Genomic DNA, 10068 nt, shown 5'->3' with positions numbered 1-10068 from the left:
CGTTATGGGTTGCTTTTCCCACGACAAGAGTGTGTGGTATTCACCATGGCTGCCGAGCCGAGGACAGCTGGTCCTGCCGGGTGGGCAGTGGTGGGCGCTGGTGGTGGGTTTCTACAAACGCTGTCAGGAGGGCCTCATTCCAAGAAAACACAGAGCTATTACCTTTGAAGTTTTGGGGAGGGGGAGGAGTTTCCTAGAGATGGGAGACATGGTGTTAGAGTCAATAAAGCACTGCATTAGGCATCAGGAGATCTGAAGTTTAGTCCTGAGGGTAACAGGAACTTATTGTGACGTAATACAAGCTATTTAATCCTTTATTTATTGTTCCCGTTATTTCTCTTGTCCTGTCATCTGATCGATCTGTGTATCTCAGTATCTGTGTTTGGGGATGAAAATATGTGGACAAACATGGATCACTTGCGTTCTGTTATTATTCAAGTAAAACACTGCTGACTTAATAGCTTGTTTGCATGTCAAAAGCTTCAGGGAATGGAGGTCTTCCTGTGTGTGTGTATTGCGGCCAGCGCAATAGAGTGGTCTGTCTTCTGTTTGGAGATTTTGTGGTATAAACGAGCATGTGAGCTGCTCTCTGTTTTGGGGTTGAGTTTGGCTTTAAGATCAGAGTTGGGAAACACACAGAAATAAGTCATTTGAAAACAGTTAGGGAACAGGAGTAAACTCCTGGCGGAAATTGTAGCTGCTTTACCACCACTGTAGTCACTTGAAGATGCTGGGAGGAATGAAGCCAAGCTGACTAGGCTAATCGTTGATAGTTGTGCTGACTGAGAAATGCTTTCTGGCAGATTTAACATTGCAAATCTGAAGCATCTCTTCGTGAAGACTGGGGAAGTTGGTGTTTTCCTTCCTCTTAACCTTACAAATGGAGCATGCTCTGTCAGTGAAGGCTCACCGTGTAGCAGTGTTACTGGAGGCTTTCTTTTTGGAAATGTATTTGGAATGGACATATGATTCTGGTGTTATAAATCATATATATTGAGGGATAGGAGGGTGGTCTTGCCTATGACTGACATGAATAGCTATAAATGCCTGTCCTCCTTTTCCTCTGAATCTGCATAGTTTGCTAAGTTCGGCAGCTTCCTTGGCGTGGTCTACAGAAAAGCTGCTTTGGGTCATCTGAGGCCCGGCCTCATTGCAAGAAATAAGGGTGTGTTCAAATCTGAGAGAACTGGTCTTGTATTAACAGACGTCAACTACACTGTTAGAAAATCTGCGTGAAGGCGAGGCCCCATAGCACTGTTGCTGCGTGGAGCTTTATTGCTACTAGCTTTGTCTACATAGAAGTTATGATGTCGTGTTTCCATTGTTCAGCTGTGCTGATCTACAATCCTTAGAATAACAGCTTGTTTCAGCTGGAAATGGGGGGTGTGCACAGTTCTGAACTGAAACTTCAACAAAGTGCATCGGGCCAGTGAAATGGAAGAGGTGAAAAATATTCCAGAAAAAGCACTTGTGAGAAGTTGGGCCACCTTTAGTTGTGCTAAGCGGCTTTAAACTCCCTTCTCAAAGGATTAGTGAAGGGTCTTGATCTGTTACAACAAAGCCTGAGAGTAATGGAGAAATGGCTGCTTATTGAGCTGTGAAAAGCAAAGTCAAGGTGTTTCTCCTTGAAGGCTCTGCAGGCAACAAACATGCAGACAAGCCCCCTGAAGTTAACCAGTGATAAAGACAGTAAATTATCATCGGGATTTCAAGCTTGGCTCTTGTAGAGATAGCAGAATTGAAACAATGCATTTGTGCTTTTAACAGCTCAGGATTTTTTTTTTTAAGTTTTCACTTTTTCCTTAGGTGTCATTTAAAAAGAAGATGCTTCAAGGTTCTGAGTCGGTTGACGGGGATCTGCCAGTGTAGCAAGGCGCTTCGTGGCACGCTTGGAAATGCCTGTATTGAGAATGCATCCATTAAATCAATCCTTGGAGTATGTAGTCAAGGCAAAAGTTGAGTCCAGTGGAAAAGGAATGTGACCAACTGTTAGAGAAGGATTTTCTTTCTTGTGAGCTCACCTTCCTTAAACAAGGCTTAAGAGAATAATTAGTCCCTTGAAAGTAGGGCAGTGAGGAGTAGGATGTAACAGTGCGCAGCAGGACTGCTTAGTCCTTTTTCAGTAGTGCACACATTGTTCAGAGATGGTAGCGTTACTGTGAATCGAGGTGCTCTTCAGGTCGACGTCCAAAATGTTTTGTTAAGAGCAGAGTCATGCTTGATGTACTTAGCAGTTTTTACATCTTGAATGATAAAACGGAGAGGACGTGGATACAGCTGCGTCGTTCTGTGCTCCTTATGTTCTCTGTATTCCTTAGTTCTTGCTACTAGATCCATCGAAGCTGGCCATGTCATGATTAGGGGTCACTCTGAGTCTGTGGTGATGGTCCTCAGGATGTGCTTTAAGTGCAAGCTTATCCAGAAAGGTTTAGAGTCCTTGGGCTGTCCTTCAGCGGGAGGAGAGGTGGGAAAACTCTGAAATGCCATTTATATAGCTCAGAAGGCTTGTCTTAAAGAGCCTGTGATGCAGTCTGGGTGGAGAATTGGCTGGGTGGTCAGAGGCAGCATAACCCCTCTAAGCTTTTTACAGCTGTAATGACCAGGCTCTGGTTTGTGTGGCCCTGTAAGTAACTTGCTAAGTAGCTTAAGTGATGCTTACCTCAGATACTTGAGAGAGAGTCTTAGGGGGGCTCCAGTTGTTGTTCAAGTGTGACATTGAGGGACATGGGGGGATTTTGGCAACGAGGGGAGAGGGTGATTCTGGGAAGCTCAGCTGCATCATCTCGTGTCTTCATGGTTGTTACGTGCTCCCTGTTTTGTGTCTTTCTGATAGATAGACTTTTCTCATTTGGGAAGATGTGACAGGTTACTTGCTAAGGGCAGGAAAAGTTGCCTGCGTAGGATCAGGCTGTCCATTTAGTATCCTTCAGTTGTCAGGGTTATTTTGCAGAGAGCGGTTTCCATTTTGGTTTTGTGACTGTATGGGAACAACCTTTGTTATAGGTGTGAGCTATTTGTCCGTGGCTCTGATGCAGGTCACGACATCTCAGGGTTGGTGCAGAGACCGCAGCAGCCTGAGTTATTCATACACTGTCAGAGCTTTGCTTCTATGGTCAGTTCTTCCCAAGCTCACTCCAAAAGAGATGGTTTCTATCAAAAGTTCATGCTCAGCTTTTTTGTGGGGCTTGGGAGAGTGAAGGTGCATACCTGTGTTCTAGTGATTGGACTGGAAATGTGTCAGCTTTTTTGTTGTTGGTATGAAAGTATTGGCTGAAGGTGCGCTTTCAGAAGCATGATGGCAGGCAGTTTTAGAGTAAGTTTTTTGAGGATTTTTTTCTTGGGTGATTTTTAGATCCTGTTAATTAATGTCAGAGACTAAAACTTGTATATCCCCCCCCCCATCCCATCCCCCCCAATAAATGTGCAATTGGGGCAGGGAACTTAACAAGATAATGAGTTGAGATGTTGTTATTTTTACATTGCCATGAAATGTTTCTCACGCGAACAGTTGCAGCTGAATACTGGTTAATGCATAAATTTGCTTAATATGAGAGTATGCCAAGTGTTTAGAATGAATATTTGAAATGGGAAAAGAATATTAAACTGAAGGTCTTTTTCCTTGTGTAGTTTCACAACCTTCTTACAGCTATAGGTTTCAGTCTGGCTGTTTCTCTTCATACTGTTGTTTGTAAGGCTAGGAGTACAGACTACAGAGGAGAGGAGGGAATTTTCATGTGAATACATCAGCACCTGTCTCGTCATCAGAAACACACTGCAGTAATAATGCAGGTGTCCCTGCAGCAGCAACTCTGTTGGTGCCAGTCATGAGGATGGTGTTATGCCATTTCAGCAGCATGGACTGTTACTCTTCTCACCGTTCTCCCTCCCTTCCCCTGCTTTTAATTTTTTTAGCAGCAGCGAGAGAAATGGAGTGTACAGTTGATAGAATAAAATGAAAGAAGACACTGTTGAGATGTTCCAGCTGCCGGACTTCAGATTTCTGCTGAACAAGGCATTTAGGTTTGGGGAGGGTCATTGCATGTTCGAAAGACAACAGATCTGATTATGTATCCCAGATAACTGGAAGCAATCCTCACAGTACAGGGAAGAAATGCTGCTGTAAGACGTTGTGTCTGCAGTGACAGTGCTGCTGTAGTAGCTGGGTAGGGCAAGGGAGAATCACACAGCTGGTTCCTGCTTCAAAATAGGTTTGAAGAAAAAAAACCAAAAACTGCAAGGCTGAAATTGAGTAGGCAAAATAGTCTGCTTCACTTGGCTTCAGTGTATGCTTTCTTTTTCCATAACCAGGAAGCTGATCTTAATCTAAAGAAAATGGTGTCTTCTGTAAATATCCAGTAAACCATCACTTCCACTTCAGAGCTATGTCATATAAATTAGGTGGTCGTGATGTTCTGTTTTGTCCCCACAAAAATGGCAAGCAATGCCAGAGGCTTGGCTTCAGGAAAGTTTTGAATAGAATTTTTAATATAATACATTACTAATGCTGTGAAGATCTACATCTTAAAATGGCTTGAAACCTGTGTTAACTAAGTGGTAATTTCACCTGAAAACATGTAGCCTTAGGTGAAAAGGCAGAACTGTACACTTTGCCTTAATGTTTAGTTTGATTAAGTCAAAATATATTTCATTTGTATTTGTTACCTATTTGTCTGTTTTATTTCAAGACGTGTAAGTTGATTGCTTTGTCTTGATGTTTCAGATCATAGTATTTTTTCCAGTAAGCTGACTTTCAAGTGAGATGGGTTAATGTATTTCGGAAGTGTAAGAGGTGATATTCTGAGGGCTAAAAAGTAGCAGGCTAAGGGAGAGCAGGCATGAAGTTGTTGATTTAGTATGGGACGTGTTGAGGGGCTGAAAAAATTTCCTACCCTTTCTTACACTGAGCTGACCTGTGACTAAGATGAACAAAAAATGCAGTGCGTGTACGTTGTATGGGCATTATGAAGTACTTTTGGAATAACGAGTGTTTTGTCTTTCTATGACTCCAAATGATTTCTTGACACTTAAAATTGCAAGCTGCATATAAAGACTTTGATAGCCCATTAAGGTTAAAAACACAATGGTATTGTGCATCGTAATTTGCAGAGTTTTAGGGTTGCCTATTTGTACGTTAAAGTGAAAAATCAGTGCTTGAAATACTTGGCCCGGTTTGCCACGTTCGAAATCTATTGTCGCTTTTGTTTTGGTTCACTCTTACCTCGGGAATCCTTGATGCGCACTGTAGCTGGGAGAGTGAAGAATCTGAAGCTTCCTTGCTCTTCAAGCTAGTAACTTGTCAATGGAGTGGGACTAAAGTTTATTAACTGACCTGGTCATGGTTGTCGTTTGGGTCTCAAGGTGGCTTTGCAATACCTGACAGACGTAAAAATCCTTGTTAATTTTCCTACTGTCTTTAAAAACCTTTTGCTGTTCTCCAGAAATTTTGGAGCTGGGAAAAATCAACTGTTAACAGCGCTTGCAAATTGCCAGTAGGTCCTTCTGTACCTCAATAAGAAATAATACAAAAGGACTGTTGGTTAAGGTCTATTTGAGGTGCTGAAGTTGGGTACGTGGCAATAGCCACCAGCTGTTCCTCGTGCGCTAGGTTCTTGGGAAAGGCTTTGTACTAAGTCTTGATTCTCATAGGACCCATTTGGCACCCTCTGAGTATCAAACACCAAAGGCCCATGTGCCAAGGTAAAAATTTAGCGAATTCTAAAATGATAGTCGGTGCCTACTATGAGGCAAAAGTCATGGGAGTCATCTGACAAAAGCTGAGAACAAATCTGCTGTTGGATTGTAAGCCTAGAAAATAGGGGCCAGCCCCAAGAATAAGAAAAAAACCTGCAGAGAAAATATTTTTCATGAAAGGTGTTTTTTGGGCCTTTCAAAATACTTGTCTGGGCTAGTGTGGTTCACCCACATCAGGTTTCAGATGCTGTTGTTTATGGAGCTTAAGAACACTGAAGCTTAAAAATATTTCATCCTATTATGTAAATGAGTACGACTTGCTATTTCACAGCCTTCGAGATCTGTTTTTTGCAATCCAACTGCTAGACACTTAAATGGGATTTCACTGTTTACTTGATAACTTTAAGAATAACTGTTTACTACTTTTTTTGAGCATGTCTTCATGCAAGGCTTCAAGATACATAAATTATTATATTGTCTGGTTTTTTATTAGAAACAATGGCTAAAACACAGCTAGGAACTGGCATTCTTCCAGAAAGATGTTGCTGGATGTTTGGCCAAGGGTGCTATTCAGGTTCTTACGAGCAAGTGTTTGGGCTGGGTTAATAACCCTGTGCCTAGATGTACCGTACAATTAAGCAACTGTTTGCTGCCCTCCATCTCTGTGCGTCAGCTTTCAGGTGGCACATGTTAAGGTAATACGATGTTAATTTTTATAATTTATATCGAATGCAGGGTCTTGAATGTTAGTGTTAATTTCTGACTAAATGCTGGAAAGCAGTGACACATAAATACTATGTGCATGCAGGATGGCCTTTAAGAGAAGGACTGGGAAATTGAATCAGCAAAATGTACTCTTGGGCTCTTAAAATCAGGCGGGGAACCTGAGATAAGAAGGAAGAAATGCCTTTTTACAGCCTTTTTTTAATGCCTCTGGGTTGTCCTTGTAGTACAGCTGTGATTGAGGAAAAACTGTAAATCAGTGGTAAACAAATGCTAGAGATGTTCTGTAGGTTAATGACCACAGCTATTCATGGCAGCTATGTACTGATTAGATGGATAAATAATGGGCTTTTGTCATTCTGCAGTAAGGGCTTTAGTAGGTGGTCGATGCTGGAAACTAACTGTTTTCTGCCATTGTTAATAAATGAAATTTTCAATAGTTGCTTTTATTGTTCTCTACTATTGATAAAGTAGAGCTTATCATAAGGCTCTCTGGTAATGCTTTGTGGGCAACTCTATTGTTGTAAAGTGTAAATATTACAAAGTGTTAGATATGCATGAAAAGAGGGAGTTCAGACACTAAAGCAAGTGACATTTTAAAGGTACGAAAGTCATTGGCCTAACAAAAAGGCTTAGCTTTGCTCTTGGGTTCTTGCATTGCGCGGCATCAAACACGATTAAAACTTGTTATCAGTGATGTTGTGCTGAATCATTGTGGTCAGATGTGTAGGCCTGTTTTTTATGTTTTAGTGTGTATAAAGAGTTTTCATTCTACATTGCCAATATGTGGCAGGTACTTCTGCTGAGAGTGAGATTAGAGTTGCTGTCATTTTAAGCTTGTAATGTTAGTTTAAGTATTGTATACCAATTTTGGTAGTAAAATGATTTCGTTAGCTTGATACCTTAGTTGATGATGTGTTTCTAGAGGAATTGTTTGTTAAGTACTGGATTTCTATCTTACAGGTATAGAAGATGTGAAGAGACGGTTGTTTGTAGGTGGAATCTGTCTTCCCTCCCTCCCTCCCTCCCTCCCCGGCTTGACGTAAAATTAGGAAGACGCTAATCTGTGTTTAGCCTTATAAGTAGAAAAAATTGAAATCAATAGGTGACTGACTTCTCTTCAAATCCTTAATGCACGGGGTTTTTTTGCATTTGTGGGTGGTGTAGTGGTTTTTTTTTGTTTTGTTTGTGTGTGGGTTTTTTTTTGTGAGGGAAACTATGGGAGGAAGTTTATGGTCTGACCTTAGTTTACATCCGTGTGAGACCACGTGGAGGCATATGTATGAGCTGGTATGACACTGGTATGGGGATACGGGGGTATGTTTACATCAGTGTGTCCGGGGGGGGGGATCTACGCTGACGCCAGTTTTATATGCATATGGCATGATGGTGAGAGATTGATGAAGTTTGAGTTAGCGTCAAGAACTGAATTATGTCTTTAGTTGACCTAGCATTGCACAGTAGTAAGAGCCATGCTAGTTAGGGCAAAGTAACTCAGTTGTGCTTTTTTTCTGCTCTAACCTGGCATTTATTAAACTGTGTATGTTCATTACCTGGTATTTGGCAGTCAAAACATGAAATTACTGACATCTTGCAGGGCTCTCTTCAGGATATATAGACATGAGTCCTGGTGGATCAGCTTTTACCTGACGGAGATGTTTGTATGTCCATGTACCAGATGGCAAAACAGTGCTAAAAATGCAGAGGTATTGTTCTTTATAAAAGAGAAGATACAGCCCCGCCCATAGAACAGTTCTTGTAAAAAGGTACAACTTCTGATTTTGGTCTGGTGAAGAGGAAACCCCTTGATGTTACGTTTCCTACTTGATAGGGGCAACAAAAGGAGCAAACAGATCACGCCAAAGTTGGAGGAGGAAAAAACAGGTAGGGTTTTGAGTCTGTACTTCAGAAAACGGAGAAAACAAAACGTGTAGGTCAGTGCGCGCAACAGGGTGCCTTGTGGGAGCCTGGGAGCGTGCACGGGGAAGAGGACACAAGAGGTCACCGAGGGAGAGGACGAGTGTGCAGAACCCAATTTGATGTTGTTGCAAAGCTTTGCTAAGTAGGGAAGAACTGGTCTTGCTAATACGAGGTGATAAAAGCACGTAAGGTTGAAAATGGAAGTTTAGTCTAGAATTACAATGCTTGGAAAATTTAGAATTACTTTTTTGCCTAGAAAAATAGGACTTGGAACATATGCTAAGGTACTTGTAGCATAAAATTTCCTTGAGGTTTGGATTTACATACCTGTTACCACCACGCTTCTCTAAGCCATTTTTTAATTTCTCTTTACAGTTGTATTCAGTGCATCAACGCTGTAGGCTGTTCTGTTTGAGAGTAGTCAGAACTAGCATATTTTTTGATTGTAGAAGCATCTAGAAGTGATAGACTAGAAGTGATTACGGGGGAAGTAAACTTGAGCAAGTACAGAACATGAGACTTTTATTGCAGGATGAGAGAGGAGGAGAAATCTTGTAAAAAGCCTTCTGTTGGGGACCGTCTGAACAATTGGATTATGTCAGAGTATTGTTTGATCGGAGAAATACTGACTGAGAACCTAGATTAAATATTCTGATATGTAAGGTGGAGCATTTGTGTACTATTCTACACGTTTTTTTAGTTATGGGAAATAAAATACATCTGAAGACCATTAAAGGAAATGTCTGTTTACTTGGCCTGGTAAATGGAAATGCTTTGTCTTTAGTTTGTAGCTTCTGTAGAGAAGGCAGTATTTTCTGGGAAACGAAAGTGGAATTTTCACTTCTACCAAAATACGGTTTTATTCACCACTGTTAGACGCTGTGTCTTTTAACACTATCACACTGTATGGTATCCTGTGTCATGTTGAACTGGCTGAAAAGACAAGACTGCGGATCTAAGGAAACTCGTAACCTAAAAAGCAACTGTGAGAATACAGAAGAGCGTAACTGGAGGCTTGATGAAAAGTTCTGCAAGCGCAGGTTGAAGATCTATCTCTTGTACCTTAGAAAAGAAAAACCAGCTATATTTAATGTCATAAAATAGTCTAAATTTGTTATTTAGTAAATGAATTTCTTGAGATGTTGCTCTGAAATGGTATAAATGACAGTACGTAATATAAACCTTTAGAAAACTTTATTGCAAGAGAAGTTTTGTCCTGATAACTTGTGGTCGTCTTGGTGCTGTATTGCTTGTAGGTGGATTGCCTTTTCTCCCTGTTCTCCTTGTGTTATGGTTGGTTTTTTTAATCATACCACACTCATATTCTTAGCTGGCAGGAAAATAGGAAGATTTTTCCATTTGAAACTTAAACTGTGTAAAAGACCTAATTTGAGGGGGGAGGATGCCAGTGGGGGAGAGACATTTTCCTATTTTGACTTTTTCCTTAGCAAATATTTCATAGCGTTATGAAGAACCACGACCAGCTGTTAAATATCTCACTCAGATGAGATTTTTTTTTTTTTTTTTTTCCAGTTAGTCTAAGTAGTAGGGATTTTGCATGAGTTGGATGAGCCAAGAATCCGTCCGACTGCTTAGTAGTTTGCCTTTCCAGTGGTGAAATCTGTCCCTTGGCTCTTGAACAGCAGAGTAGTTCCTTTCTCTCGCCGCTTGCTGCAGCGGGCTCAGTCCTCTGGAAGAAGACAAATGACAAGTCCTCAGATGAACCAAAAACCA

This window comes from Fulmarus glacialis, unplaced genomic scaffold (assembly GCF_000690835.1).
Source record: "Fulmarus glacialis isolate BGI_N327 unplaced genomic scaffold, ASM69083v1 scaffold5665, whole genome shotgun sequence".
NCBI lineage: Eukaryota > Metazoa > Chordata > Aves > Procellariiformes > Procellariidae > Fulmarus > Fulmarus glacialis.
The sequence above is the reverse complement of the archived record's forward strand: the minus strand, read 5'-3'. Positions refer to the sequence as shown.